At 37.7% G+C, this 16,941-nt stretch overlaps 1 protein-coding gene and 1 non-coding gene across 4 annotated transcripts in view; both read right to left on the bottom strand.

Moving 5' to 3' along the window:
• The window catches only part of LOC114242785 (cell adhesion molecule Dscam2), a 264,526-nt gene that overhangs the window by 133,991 nt on the left and 113,594 nt on the right, over positions 1–16,941 (bottom strand). The window lies entirely within an intron of this gene.
• LOC149503022 (U1 spliceosomal RNA) lies at positions 5,019–5,181 on the bottom strand. Its single transcript, XR_016323192.1, has one exon. It is a non-coding gene; the product is annotated as a U1 spliceosomal RNA (small nuclear RNA).

Genomic DNA, 16,941 nt, shown 5'->3' with positions numbered 1-16,941 from the left:
TCGATTTTTGTGTACTTCCGGTATAATACATTTGTAAAGTATGGCATTTATACTATTGGGACAAAAAAGCAATATTTTTTGATAATGAATAATATTCATAAAGTATTTAAAATGAAAATAATAATATTAATTATCCTTTGTTACAATTAGTACTTAAATAACTAAATATGTAATAGTAATGCCAGCCGTGCAGATGACAATGATTTGAACAGTATAACAACTGACATAATGCGCATGACTATGCCCGTCCATAAGGCTCGTGAGTGGAAGAGAGAGCGAAATACTCGCTTCACCGCTCCGATTTTTTATGACCCAAACTGCACGGACAAAATAATTCTACTATAGTAAATTAGCTTTGCAAGCCTTCGTTTGTCGCAAATATGTGACTAATTCGTTCAAAAGGTTAAAAGTACCTATCTCTGACACACATTTTTACACATTTACAAAGAAGAAAGAACAAACGATATAATAGGTATGTATATGTACCTAGGTAGCTCTGCAATTGCTAAGGGTACCTACTCGAGTACTATTATAAGTGTATCCTTGGTTCATCTATGATAAGGAAACTAAAAATGTTATTTAAACATATCATTTACCCATTTTTTCAATTTGTTATAGTCCGTGCCTACAAAAATCAGAGACATCTATTTATTGATAGATAACCTCAAATTATAAAGTAAACACGTTGATATCTTTTTTTTGTGACTTTCTAATACCAAAAATATTTCTGATTAAGCTTAAGCTATGTTATTCCTATCGTTTTAGTATTTTTTTGTTTCAAGACGCCTCAAATAGATGTCAGGTAAAATGTTGTATAGAAAGCTGCCATTGTTCTTTTCGTAACAAGCCGACCTGCCTCTATCTTGACGAAATTCTTCGACCTTTCCCAGGTCAACAGCTTAACTTCTGGGATGCCATACCCAATGTTACTTCATATTTACAATTCTTCCGAGTAATCTGTTCTCCTTAGAAGTGTAACTTCTGATTTGATCCCGCAGAAAAAAAGAGAAACATAAGTAAATAACTGTTCGGCATAAAACTTATTTACTATTTCTTAAATTTACTTACTCACGACCTATTTTTGGCTATGGAATGAGCTCCCCTCCACGGTGTTTCCCGAGCGCTATGACATGTCCTTCTTCAAACGAGGCTTGTGGAGAGTTTTAAGCAGTAGGCAGCAGCTTGGCTCTGCTCCTGGCATTACTGAAGTCCATGGGCGACGGTAACCACTTACCATCAGGTGGGCCGTAGGCTCGTCTGCCTACAAAGGCAATAAAAAAATTAAAAAACCTATTTACTTATCAAAATACTCCAAAATAAAAAGAGCCAACTTAGATGTTTTCAATTCAAGGCCGTATACAAGTTTGACGCTACCTTCAAGCTTACAATTTAAGCCGTCCCGAAATATCCACAATAATATCTGGCAGCGGCCGAATCAAGTTACTTCACTTAGATTTCATTACTCGAACATTAATGAAATCATATTTAAGTAACTTGCCATTCCAGTTGAGGGAAATTTAATAGAGTAATTGAAGTCTTTGACTATAATAAGATTTTGACAATTATAAATGTATATATTGCATATATTTAGGAATGAGTTCTCGGTTCGTCTAGTTTTAAGTGGTTTCTGTGGTGGGCCCATGGACGTCATTACGTGAATGCCATCAACCATGAGACAGGACTAAAGCCCAATAAAGAAGAACCTGGCTATGCCTCACATATTACTAATATACCTCTGTCCTGGTGAAACTGGAAAGTATTTTATGATTGAAGTATTACTGGTGGCTCCGGTCCACCAGTAATACTTCAATCATAAAATACTAATATACATGAGCGACGATGACCACTCACCATTCGATCCTTATCGAAGTAATGTGATGGATAGATAACTAATGAATAATGAACTAATATAAGTCTATTTTTATTTTTTACTAAATTGATTTTAAAGTATGCACGGTACTAATAGGTAATAATGCGGTAGGCAGCGGCTTAGCTCTGCCCCTGGCATTGCTGACGTCCATTAGCGACTAGGTAACTACTTAACACCATGCGGGATATGTCCACCCATCTAAATAGTAATAAAAAAAACCTTAGTATTTTTTAACTCGGTTTTGACCCTGCACGTAATAATTATACTATACCTAAATATACCTAAGAACAAATCATACCCGATCCTGTGGACCGAATGGTAAACAGTCGACGTCGCCCTAAACACATCATTACGAATCCTCCCGATTACGGTGCTTTTAGGTACCTCAAGCACCGGTCACCATCCTCGCCGAACCCGTCGCTAGCGACGAAGGACTCGAGGAGTAAATTAACCCACAGACACAGCCCATTGAGTTTCTCGCCGTATCTTCTCAGTGGGTCGCGTTTCCGATTCGGTGGAAGATTCTGCGAAGCACTGCTCTTACTAGGGCCAGTTTTAGCAACACTCTGGCTTGACACGTCAAGGAGAAGCCGTAATAGCCTCTCAATGCTATCAGCATAGGTAGGGGAAAAAAAGCACAAATAACATAAAAAAAAACAAAAAAAAGACGATATTACATTAATGAAAGATGAAAAAGAAAAAAATCTATATGAGAAGTAATTTGTATTACGTTCTTTTATTTATGATTTGGTACGTTTCCTTAATTTTTCAATCTCGCCGGGGATATTGATTTTGTATCCAATTTGCTTTTTCACCTTAGCGTAAGCCTTAAATTCGAGCAGAGGAACAAAGATATAAGAACGAATTCCGTTTTATGCTTCGGGAATAGGAAACGATATGTTTAATGGAGAAATTAAATAGACGCAGGAATGTTACTAAAGAAATCATTGTTCAGAACGAGCGGTGCGTAAAACGGTGGGTTGTTGTTTGCATGAGCGAGTTTCGCGATCAAGAAACAATATCGATGTAATAATAATAACTAGTGGTCCTTGGTAGTCGAAATTCGACTTATGGTTCTATTGTCAAATACGTCTATAATCGCATGTTTCGCCAAGGCTACACTATTGACAAATAACATTAAAGACAAACAATATTAATCTATTCTCAATTTGACCACAGACTTCAAGCAATAACAAAAGTTTGACATTATACAAAGAGTCAAACAGTATATAAATGTGTGTGTGTGTGTGTGTGTGTGTGTGTGGGTGTGTGTCAAATACATGGTAGTGTGTGTAATGTTTTTTTGTTGTTGATTTAATGTATTATTAATGCATCATTTAAAAAAAATACCATTCTGCACTCCTTCTCTATATTGTCTATAAGTGAGGGAAATTTCATACTCCTCCGTCCGCGCAATTTTCGTAAAAAGGGGTACAAAGTTTTTGCTTCACGTATTAATAATATATAGATAATAGTTCTTTTGAAAATCGTAAGAGACAGACAATGAAAATTGTCGCATTACCTAATGCAACTTTTTTTGATATTTATCCCTCAGTATTATGGTATTGTGTATTAAAAAAATATATATATATCGGTATAATCATCGAATGAATTGTATGTACAAGTAGATGTTGCGTTTGAAGTCGTCGTTACCTAAAGGATAAGACGTCCGATTCCTATCTAGCGATGCACTGGTGTTCGAATCCCGCAGGCAGATACCTACCAATTTTCCTACTGAAATACGTACTAAACAAATGTACACGATTGACTTCCACGGTGAAGGAATAACATCGTGTAATAAAAAATCAAACACGCAAAATTATAATTAGCGTAATTATTGGTGGTAGGACGTCTTGTGAGTCCGCACGGGTAGGTACCACCGCCCTGCCTATTTCTGCCGTGAAGCAGTAATGCGTTTCGGCTTGAAGGGTGGGGCAGCCGTTGTACTGTAAAAACTGAGACCTTAGAACTTATATCTCAAGACGGGTGGCGGCATTTACGTTGATGTCTATCGGCTCCGGTAACGACTTAACACCAGGCAGACCGTGAGCTCGAAAACTGATTTACCAATCAGTATCAAGAAATAATTAATATGTATAAATATAAATGTATTATATCTGACTTAATATTATTATGTATGTACAGGTACAATTCAATAGTAAATACCTGTTTGTTCGGTCACCGTCCTGCTTTATTTTGCTGAGTACACGCTTTTGTGTATAACAGACATTCCGATACATTATCTAATTCGATCTCATATCTCAAACTGAACAACGCCATTCAAACGTGATCTTTATGGGTTCGTTACTGCCAAACGATGCTAATAAAAACAGGAAAAGTTTGAGAATCTGCGACCTAGTCCATAATAAATTACGCAAACCTAACATTATCGTATTACGGTACAGTCGTGTACACAAGTTAACGTGGCGGCATTACGCATCGATCTAGGTGTCGGGACACGTGCGGAAGCCATCGCTCTTCCATCCTCGTTGGCACAACGGGTAATCTAACAAATTACTGCCATTGTTAATATCGACCATATATTTTGTTTTGTACAAATCTGTACCTACACAGTTGTTTTGAGTGTCAGATGTATAAATTAAACCGACTAACTTTATTCACACTCTGATTTAATCTGCCAATTTTACATTGATGCGTCTTATTCAACTACCCCTCCTCGGCTGCCTGCTTTCACTTTTATATGTCTCACCCGGCTATTCCCTCTTGGCCGGTCAAGTGGCTTAGTCATGTGACTTTAAAAACAATCAATTGAGTAACTAATAAACAATAATATTTTAATGGTTTTGCGATATAAACTTCATATTTAATAATAGTTCTTAATATCTACAGAATCCTTTATAATCATAATTATATAAATAATCTTAAGCCTTACAGTTGTAGCTTTTCTTCTGTACTAATTACAATATGTTACGGTATTTTCGTGGCTTCCGTACATGAATAGATAAGAGATTCGTGTTCGTATGCTCGTATATACTCGCATTCAAAGATTAGTAGGTTCGCTAATCGACGACGACTAGCATTGCCTTAGAATCAGGTGGGTCGTATGCTCGACTACCTACACCGACAATAAAAAAATATGCTTGGTGTTGGCTTATTGTAAAAATATTAATTTTAAGTTCTATTCGAGGTATAACGAAAATAATGATTCGGGTATACATTTTTTATTATGATTTTTTATTGATAAAAATAAAAATAATCGCAAGGGTCAACCACTCCGCAGTGCAATGGAGCAGCCTCGCCCTGGGAGAACCGCCTGCATGATCACGGTATCCCCTACGCCAGGTAAGTATGACCTAGCAAGAGAAATACAAGAACGTCTATCAACTGTGGAACATCTCGTCGCCGCGATTCAGGAATTGTTGAATTTACGTGCAGCGACATCTGTTGATAAAAAACTAAATAGAAATAATCTTACGTTACGGACGTTTTTTCCCGGTTAGAGTACCCCTCCGCATCGTCCCATAAGGAACTTCGTTCCAAAAAGATCTAGTACTGAGTGGTGTTTAGGGTAGTTAGAATTAGTATACGTATTATAGTCGACGCATTACGAACTGAAGCTTCGGGTTATAAATCATATTTACCTGTCTGTCTCGCTCGCACTTACAGGTCTTATGGACAGGTATAGTGATGTGCGTAAGAATTGTAGAGGTGCATATCGGTAACGGGATAGGTACGATCGATACGCTAAATTATGTTAGGTATTAATAGGAGCAATGTTTGCTATCTGAAATAAAAGTTTTTAATTTGTAAGATAAAATGTGTCTTTCTACGTAATCATAGAGAAACTGTATAGATCGTAATGTGGCCCTGAAAAGAGCCGTTTTTTATCTTATCTTATCGATGACGGGTTGCATTGCGTGCACATTCCTACTGTCAGTGACATTTATTGCGCCACGACTCAGTTTAAAATGCGTCGACTATAGTAGTATTATATTGATTTGTAGTTGAATCGTCTTATGAAGAACAGTAGGGAAGTGATCTTGGTTTTTGGAACGAAGTTCTTTTGGGACGATGCGGAGGGGTACCCTAACCGGGAAAAAACGTCCGTAACGTAAGATTTTTATTATTTATGTATGGTCTTAGTATGATGGCTATAGTGTCTAATGTGTATAGTCTACGTGATGACGGTTATTGTTATTATTCATATAAATAGCTGTTTCTTTGTATATTATTATTATACATTTTTTATAAATCATTGTGAATAAAATAAAATTGATAGCTTTGTAAAGTAGTTTTTTATTTATTTTTTTTATCAATAAAAAAATCATAATAAAAAATATATACCCGAATTATTATTTCATTTATACCTCGAATAGAACTTAAAATTCATATTTTTATAATAAGGAACTTCGTTCCTATCCGGTGTCCCACGACACCACTCATCTTCTTTTTTTTTTTAAATTAAAATGGCAGCTCTAAAACTTATCACTATAACTTGATTATTTAGTAACTGTCCGTATTTTTAACACACTTTACCTGCTCAAACCAGTGTGTGCAGTGGCTAATCCTCCCAGCAGCATCATGATTCCTACGCATTCGTTAACGTTTCGGCGCGGCTTATTGCGTTTGTCGGATCTGACGGATATTAGCTGTCTTTCGATGTACCAACTGAGTTTTCGAACAGAATTTTCAGTTTTATTAATACGAGTATTTATTTGAAAGACTTGAATTTATATTCTCGTTTTTTCGATATCATTTTTAGGTACTTTTCTGGGTGACTCAATCATGTGTCAGCTTGAAGCATTTACGAAAACGAAACGGCAAATATTAATAAACCAAAAAGAAACTTTAAATAAATATTATTAATTTATTAAACTATGTTTTTTTAAATAACTGTATCATGTGCTCGTAAAATAATACAAAGCCTTCGAGATCGTAGTGTTCACGCGTTAATGGATTTTATTTGGGTGCGAGCGAGACAGAAGACTACCAGTTCGCAAGAATCTGTAATAGCCCCTTAGGCTACCAGTGAATAAGTAGGGAAACGAAGGCCAGTACTGAACTACTAGACCAAAAGTCTTTCATGAATAAAAAATATGGATTATTTTTCATCTTAATGCCCAAACGAAGTCATGTCAAAGTATGGCGTTGGTCTAAGTATATTATGTTAAGTGATTATCGAGACGGATATTCTCAACGCTAATGGTGCTATCCACGTCTAGACATGACCAAAGTCTCGATTCTGCTATGTAACGGATCTGTTATCTTCAAACTCTAAAACCATGGACGCTTTGTGGTAGCTAGAGGTAATTAGGCCTATCCATGCTAAGGCTCGTAATATTGCCTTCCAATAAAAAGCTTTGTTTATTTTAATTCGATTTACAGATCCAATCAACACAATAAGTATGTTTATGTACTCATTTCATTCACATTTCATTTGTTAGTACCAGAAAAATTTCAACCAGCATCATTTAGCAGAGGTATTCAATGACGGATGGCCAAATTTATGACGTAATCCATGACGACACGGAACACCCATGTTAGCAGTGATAAATTGTGTTTAAAAAAAAAAAAGTTGTTTACATATCCACGACAAAAAATATTGCTTTAATCTTTATCAATTTTGCTGCCTCAGTAATGTCTGTGTGTGGCTTTCACTTTGGTAATTAATCTATTTAAACAATTATTTCATATTATTAAATGCTAGTGAAATCCGGCTACCATCCGCTGTGATGAATAGGAAACTACTTCCTCGCCACCTGTCGCTTTATGTCGGAAACCTATTCTAAAATACTAATTATACAAAAATACGATTTTTTTATTTTATTGTTTATTTAATATATTGCTGTTCACGCATCTGCAATGCTGAGGATTCGTGAAATGACTGTACCTGTATTTTGTTATTAGCAGTTATTAGCATATTGCTATTATTGTATAAATTTTCGCGACCAATTATAATCGAACTGTGTGTGACGCTAGAAACCTATGCTGTTGCTATTGGATAAGACTATTGTTCCCTGACCCCACTATCCTATAAGACTATAAGACTGCTAATTCAGAATATACATGCCAACTGATATCTCAAAAAATAAATATCTTTTAATTATACCGAATACATTCCTCAAGTCCAAAAGAAAACCAAAATTCAAGAGCGGCATATCTATTGCCGCTACATTGCTTTATTTTAAATATTCTATTGTTTTTTATATTTCTCTAACCATCGTATTCTGACACAACACCAAAAATGTATTATTTTATTCCAACAATTGAACAAACAAAGCAGCGAGGAATCACACAAAAGCCACCAAAGGTCCCTCGTGTCAAAAGTAGAAAAGCAACAATATTATTGATAAGAATTATGACGGGACCTGTTCGGTGACACTTGTGTTGTGGATCTCGAAATACTTTTGTGTAAATTACTGTTCTTTTACTTTTTGTTTTTGTAGGTACTTGATAATAATATGTTCAACAGCTTTTCACAAGTAGCTCTAAACTTATTGGCACTATATGAATGAAATTAGTGAAATAGTTGTTCATAACAGGCCGTTATGAATAGGGGCTTTTAAAAAAATATTAGTTTTCTATAAAGTCGGTTTGCGGACGATAGTTTAACGTGATAATTAATGTCAGTAGTAGAACTATTCGAACTGATAGCTCTGAAGTCACACGAGAAGAGAGATAAATGTGTCACAAGCCAACGCTTGGGCCAATCGTTGCAATCGTTGCAACTCGTTTGCACGCTCAGACTCAGGTGGAACGTGACACTTTTTCGTGCGTGCAGCCGGTGCTCTCTGATTTATAAGACTTTATTTATATATTAATAAGTGAAGCAAAAACTTTGTACTCCTTTTTACGAAAATTGCGCAGACGGAGGAGTATGAAATTTCCCACACTTATAGATAATATAGAGAAGGAGTGCAGAATGCTAATATTTTTACACAAACTACCATATATTTGACACACACACATATACAACATCTTTGTTTATAATTAAACTTTTGTTATTGCTTAAAGTATATGGTCAAATTGAGGATAGCTTACCATTGCTAATCTTTTATATTATTAGTCTATAGTGTGATCTTAGCGAAATCTGTGAATAAAGAAGTCTATTACTCTTTGACAATAGAATCTTAATAATGTTAGATATAAGTTCTAACATTATTACAATTAATTATAGTCGAATCTCTACTACTGCGAGACCACTAGTTACATCAAAACCTTGATAAAAGGGTTAAAACTTTGCTCATTTTTGACAAAATTGGACGAGGTCCGACATTTTTCGCATTGACACATTCCTTCCTGACATAACGACGTGCTTCTTTCACAAAAAGGTCTCATATTCATCCTTATTTACGTTTTTTTCATATTTTCTTCCATAGGTTTTAATCACAATTATTATGATATAGTTCACTGGCTGTTTTCATTGCACTTATGCTCAGTGATAACAGAAAATAGTTTTACTAACTCGATATTGTAAATAAATTACGTAGGTAAAAAAAAAAAAAGAAACAATTATTTTATCCCTATTTTTACTAGCAGGAAGTGTATTCTATGGAACTCAATGGTGTAGATTTCTTAAGTAAGTATTTCATTGGAAAAATTGATACCTGCCGGCGGAATTCGAACACCGATACATCGCTACATACGAATGCACCGGACGTCTTATCCTTTAGGCCACGACGGCTTTAAAATAATTGCGTAATTAATGGTGGTAGGGCGTCTAAGAACCCTACATGGGTATGTAACGCCACTCTGCCTATTTTTGCAGTAAATCAGCAATGTATTTCGGTGTGAAGGGTGGAGAAGGCGTTGTACTGTAAAACTGAGACTTAAAGCTCATGTTTAAAGGGTGGCGGCGTTTACGTCGTAGGTGTCTATGGGCTCTAGTAACCACTTAACACCAGGTGGGCCACGAGTTCGTCCACCAACTTAAGCAATAAAAAATTAAATCACCCAATTTTTTTGCTTTTCAATTTTCAATTTGATTGTCAACAACAGAACACAACGCTCGTGATACGACTCCCACTACGAAACGTGAAACATTATTTTATGCGTCAAATAATATATACGTTGGCGGCGCGCGGCCTCCACAACGCTGCTCCCGATAATTGTGCATTCGCGTCAGCGACTAACAATTTTCATATCAATTGTAAAAATCCATGTTCTGAAACCGAGAACGTCACCGTAGATTTATTTATTGAACTACCTATTTCAATGTTATGTTCATTTATATTCGCGCAAGTTACATCGCTGCTTGTTGCAGTCTAAGACTGACGAGCATTCCGCTTACCTGGCCAGTGTCTACATGATTAATGATTACCGCCCAATCGCTTCCGGCTCTGCGAGAATCCGAACCTACATACAGCACTCACTTTGAATCTTTTTAGTTTTTTTTATGAATGAAGGATTACTGGTGGCCGGGATGCCTTTCCAACTTCACCAAGGTAGGTGGGCGAGCAAAACCTCAGCCAGGAAAAGTGGGATTAGATAACAGGTGCCCGAACGCCTCCGAAGGAAACCTAACAACTCAAGAGCAGCTGCTTTTCGAATGAAACTACTACCTTAGATAGAATACCGCTTAGTGTGGTGAACTGAAATATTTCGACAAGCTCTTTGTTACTATAAGGCTTCCTAATATTATTTTCTGCTAGCGACCCGCCCTCGCTTCGCTTCGGAAACATTAAATGTTATTATTAACAGCTAAGTCTCGCGATATTACCCGCGGTTATTGTCGTACCGCGAGCGAAGCCGCGGGGCGAAGCTAGTCTAAAAAAAGAAGCCTAAGTTACTCCTTATATCACCAGCTACCTATCAGTGAAAGTCTCGTCAAAATCGGTTTAGGCCGTTCCAGAGATTAGCCGGAACAAACATACAGACAGACAGACAAAAATTGTAAAAAAAATTATTTGGTGTATGTATTTGGTGTAAATATAATATTCATATGCATGTAGTAGGAAGCGGTTATTTCAATATTATAAACAGACACTCCAATTTTATTTATATGTATAGATTTCATTCACATTATTTACACTATTTATTTAGCTATACTAAACTATACTATATTTAGCTACCGTTGAAACTATACTGAGACCTTAAAACTCATATCTCAAGGTGGGTGGCGGCATTTACGATGTAGATATCTATGGGCACCAGTGACCACTTAACACCAGGTGGGCTGTGAGCTCGTCCACCGACCTACCAATAAAAAAAAAGGTAGTATGTGATATTTTTCAAATATAACTTATCACTTTTTTTTTCATATGTATTTTCCCCCATTATCTTAACAATAAGAAATTTAATACTATTGAGGTGATAAAACAGTAATACAATATAAGTGATTCGCTTAGGTGATACAATTCAATATAATTAATATATATTCTATCTAGCTACAAAATCTAAAAGTGATCCTAATCTTATCACTACCATACTCGATTAAACATACTAATTTACAGCCACGTTCTAAGCCAATGAAAAATAACTGTTATAACAATGAAGCAAAGACTAACATCGATTGAAATGCTCGCCGAATCAACACCGATACACAATATTATTCGAAATAAAACCTTAGCGCGACAGATAAGGATCACTGAATCGCACAACATAAAGTTGAAATAACTCTTGCTAGCTAAGATCAGAAGTTTGATAAACAATGAAAATAGCGCTTACTGCACAGATTTAAGAGTTACAACTTACGAGTCAAGGCTTTCAGAGCCGCCCCAAAATCGAGAATAACTTTGCAATAATGACGCAAGTTTCTTTTGGCTTTTCAACTTATAAATAGTTTCTGAGTGTGTCACTAAAGTACTTGCATTTGTAAAAGTTTTCTCTACTTATAGCGGAGGGAATATGTTCCTATAAACATTTTACAATCTGATAACTTAAATGACTATAATATACAACAGCTGTATCGGAATAAGTGATATTAATTACAACGAAACGCAATAAAAAAATACTGGTGGTAGAACGTTTTGTGAGTAAGCGCGGGTAGGTACCACCACCCTGCCTATTTCTGCCGTGAAACAGTAATACGTTTCAGTATGAAGGGTGGGGCAGCTGTCGTACTGTAAGAACTGAAACCTTAGAACTCATGTCTAAGCAATAAAAAAAATAATACAATTCAGACTTCAGCCTCGTATCTAAAGAAGAGTTTGTCGTTCTCGTTCTGATTGTCTATGGACCCCGCTGTATACCAGTTGGACTACGGGTTTGTCCACAATTTTATTGTAATAAAAGAAGACGTAATAGTCGATTTTAAGTATATCACTAACGGTATACTGTGTCCAGCTTCAAACAAAAAGTATTCAAGAGAGCAGTGAGCTTTAGAAGGAAGACATCAATCGTGCGGCCAGTCGCCTAGTCGTCCCGAAGGAAGCCCATCCAAGGGAGAGCGAATAGAAAGGCGTCACGAGGTTATTACGTTAACGAAGACAAACTGAACGCCATGACGGGAATATGAACTGCATGGTTTTTAACGGGCCGGTACATTGGAGAAGATGAAGCGATCTTCAAGCATAAAGTTTTTAGTATTTTCTTAATTTTTCGCGAGTCGCAGACATAATTAAAAATATTGTTACGCGCTGGGGTTCGGGACAAATAAAATTCTACCGAATTACAAGTTAACACTGTATTCAACACTTAAAACACTCAACAAACACTTTAAAACTCTCAATTCTCTTCTTCCGCTTTGCTTCAGGTGATCCGTTCGCTGTTTCGCTTCGAGTAGTTTCGATTACTGACTGACTGCGTGCCATCTCTGCAACGCTTTTATAGCCGATACCACATCCCTAGAATAATCGAGAATATTCCACATTTCTCTATTGTGTTTCCGCTACCTGACAATAGATGACGTTGTACTTCGCGAGCGTTCTAGGTGCCAATATTCGTTCGACTATTCGGCGATAGATGGCGTTACTCTTACCGGCGTAACAATATTTTTACGATTTAATAGATTCGATAATCGATACGATTTTATCTATCGTCAAATTATTTTCGGCGTTCCGAATACTATACAGTTTTCTTGGTCACCACGGTCGAATTTACTGTTAATTAACTACCAGAGTTCATAGATATGTCAAGACGAATGCCACGTTGAAATATGAGGTCAAACTTTCAAATTAATTTAGCATATATCGTGACTCCAATACTTCAAACGAGAATGCATCTCTGAGAGTAATCCGTTTCGCGATTATAATAATCGGCATTACCGACTAAGTTTGAGATCATAAAACCGGCTTTTGTATACCATATTTTAAGGTACCTCATTTTTGTTTACAACAAACAGTCAATCACTTATGCCTCAAACCTTAAAGTTTCGGCATCCACCTTCATATACATAATTTATCAATCATTTATCACGCCTGAGACCCGAGGTCTGCGTCCCGGTTCGTTACACTACGTAGTTACGGAGCTAATACGCGCACAAATTACAATATTACCCGGAATACAGACCGTTCGCTCTTCTACAGAGGCAAGGAGAATGGATTCGGATCCCTGCCTATTCTTCGGTACATGATTTTGTTGATAGAACCAAAACGGCCTATTTTCAGTTTTTTTTTAAACTATGCTGATAGCCTTGAAAGGCTATTTTAGTGTAACCTTAACTAGTAGGTGAGCTCACGGGGCTCAAACCTGACGAACAGGTTGCTAACACGAGCCCTAGCAAGAGCAGTGCTTCGCAGAATCTACCACCGGATGGGAAACGCGACCCACTGAGTAGATCCGGCGAGAAACTCAGTGAGCTGTGTCTCATGTGATCATAGAAATAGTTTATTTCATAGTTGTTTATTTCACTTCTACACTAAACACAATATTGCAAATTACCCGAGCACAACAATGGCAGAGAATTTTAGGTGGTGAGAGCAACATAGACACTAACGCGCATGCGCACTTGTACCCAGGGAGGAAAAGTTACATTTTCTTCCCTGTACAGCTGGAGGAAAAGTTTGACTTTCTTCCCTGTACAGTGGGAGGAAAATCGAACTCTCGGCGTAGGTAGGAGAAAAATTGCTTTTTACCACACACTTTACTAATTTCGGGCGAAACATGACCACAATCATTACTAGCGTTCTTGTAAAAATAGAATTATGTATCACACGTTCCAGTGAATCTTGCTCTACACGGTTATTGCAAACCAATCCTAATTCGGTAATTCGAAGGTCGTTTATCTTGTCTGACCCTTCCGCGTCATTGGGCGCAGATGAATTAGTGTCCGGGGCTCGCTCGTACCACGTGACGTGAAGCGATCGACTGTGAATATCATATGGTAGATACCGTATATGTGATCGAATCTTTCATTAACATTTATACTGGTGATAGGACCTCTTGTGAGTCCGCTCGGGTGGGTACACCACCCTGCCTATTTCTGACGTGAAGCAGTAATGCGTTCGGTTTGAAGGGTGGGGCAGCCGTTGTAACTATACCTGAGACCTTAGAACTTATATCTCAATGTGGGGCGCATTTACGTTGTGGATGTCTATGGGCTCCAGTAACCACTTAACACCAGGTGGGCTGTGAGCTCGTCCACCCATCTAAGCAATAAAAAAAACTTTAGTGCCGGTTTTTTGTAACTTTCGATCCGTCACTTCCTTTCATCTAATCACAACAGTTAATAAAAGCGCTTTGTACAGCCCTGTTTTCGCAGTGTCTCAAAACAAAATTAAAACTCATTTTATGATCGAGAGTACTAAAAATGTCTACAAAAAAAATAAAGAAAAGAAAAGGCACGCGTTCATATTTTTTTTATATACCTCAAAGGTTTTACGGCCGTGATCTTTGAAGATGAAGACAAAACTTTGTACGGTCGTTATCATGAAGCCGAGAAAAAAATTAATTCGACTCCACGGCTTTACGTCACGATAAAGGGACATGATTCATTCCGTTTCATTCAGGCCTGGACTGTGAAAGCGCGAATGGAAACGATACCCAACCAAGTGTGACGGACATTAATCTTGTGAGTCGACCGAGTTGTCGGTCAGAACCGAACTAAAGTTCCTACTAGAAACATCCACACAATTGATATAAATGGGTAATTGATAAAAATGCTGCGATAACTAAACGCTATATTTCTAGAGCAGAACTGGAAACCGTTCTCTGTTGAGTATCTATATATTAATACGTGAAGCAAAAACTTTGTACCCCTTTTTACGAAAATTGCGCTAACGGAGGAGTATGAAATTTCCCACACCAATAGAGAATATAGAGAAGGATTGTAGAATCTTTTTTAATTATGCATTAAAAATACATGAAATCAATAAAAAAATATTACACACACTATCATGTATTTGATACACACACCTGTATATTATAATCTTTGTTTACTGTCAAACTTTTGTTATTGCATAAAGTCTGTGGTCAAATTGAGAATAGCTTAATATTGTCAATCTTTAATATTATTTGTCTACAGTGAAGTCTTGGCGAAATCTATGATCATAGTAGTATAACAGTCTTTGACAATAGAACCATAATAATATATAAACTTATAATTTCAATTAATTGTAGTCGAATTTCGACTACTACGGGACCACTAGTTTTCATTAACTTCTCACGGAAATCTAGCATCGAAACAGCTGTAACGCCAAAAACACGTAATTATCAATTATGATAACTATACTAAAGATGTGACTGAAAAGGATTCGTGAATAATACAAAATCGGTTTTGTGACTTGGCTATCTTTGCGCAAAACAGGAATTCAAGACGAGGTTCGTCTTAATAAACTCGATTAAGCCACGTACAAGGTTTTCGGTCCAGTCGTTGCTACGAGCAAACTGGCTTACTGGATTAGGACTGGCAGAGGAACTTCGCTATTCTGTAATCCCACACAGTGAATCCGATATGACCAATGACGTCATTCGCACGGATTTGACGCAGTACCCTTTTACGTTTCGGCTCTTTTGTCGCATTTTCGGCCGTAGTTCGATCGGTACCTACCTATCGATTGTTATTTGCAGCCGAAAGACTTGAATGTAAATGCCGAAACTGTGTTGCAAAGTTACGAGACATACTTTTTTCGGTTTTATTATTATTATTACATGACTAGCGGATTGGTTTTTACTACTAGTTTAAAAAAAAACTACTAGTTCAACTAGTTTAAAAAAAAAAAACCGAATTGTAAAATTTTAACCATTCTAGAATTCACTGGAACACGCACAAAAACGGTAGTAGGACGTCTTGTGAGTCCGCACGGGTAGGTACCACCACCTGCCTCCCCCGGTGAAGGTCAAGGGGCGACTTGAGGGGGTAGAGGCCGCGCGGCGCGCTACCAGCACTCTAGCGCGCTGCCGTGGAGTAAATAGAGCGACCGGTCGACGGTGTATCGCGTCCCGACCCGGCTGGCTGATTCTGGTCCAGCAGGGTATTCCGGGACACCAGCGGCACCGTCCGGGCGGCCCGACGGGCTGCCGTACCGAGACGGCCGACATTTCAGAGCCTTCGATTCGCCTCGAAGGCTCCGTCGGCTGGGCGTCCTTGGGGTGAGCCGCGCCGTCTGGTTGTAGTGTTGACCACGGTAGCCCCCTACCTCATCCGGGTTCTGACCTCGGAGGGGTCGGACGTCGGGTGTAAGAGTGCAGGGGAGTCGTTTAGTGGGTGGGCCCTAAAATCCTTGGGCCCGCGGTCTGCTCACAACACCATGCAGATCGTTGAGTCTCACATACCCCGCGCGCCCCTTTTGCGCGGGGACCTCGAAGGAGGTTCGGCCCTCTACCCGAAAAAAAAAAAAAGTTACCACCACCTTGCCCATTTCTGCCCCGAAGCAGTAATGCGTTACGGCTCGACGGGTGGGGCAGCCGGTTGTTTTTTAAAAACTGGGACCACTTAACACCAGGTGACCCGTGATTTCGCCCAACCATCTAAGCAATAATAAAAAAACCTCAATATAAATCCAGCCGCTTAGGAGGAGTTCAGTCACATTCACAGACACATATTAATTATAATTTAATAAAATGAAAAGAGCGATTTGTTTTTTTATGAAAATTAATTAACAAAGTAAACATTAATTATATAACAATTAAGTTTACATTAGTTTGAAATCTTGAACTATTATGTTTAGTGGACATAAGTGCACTAAAGCGGTTCTCGAACCCAAGTTTCATGTCATGTTCAGTGCCTACCG

This window comes from Bombyx mandarina, chromosome 05, assembly GCF_030267445.1.
Source record: "Bombyx mandarina strain Sakado chromosome 05, ASM3026744v2".
In the NCBI taxonomy this organism is placed as follows: Eukaryota; Metazoa; Arthropoda; class Insecta; order Lepidoptera; family Bombycidae; genus Bombyx; species Bombyx mandarina.
The sequence above is the reverse complement of the archived record's forward strand: the minus strand, read 5'-3'. Positions and strand labels throughout refer to the sequence as shown.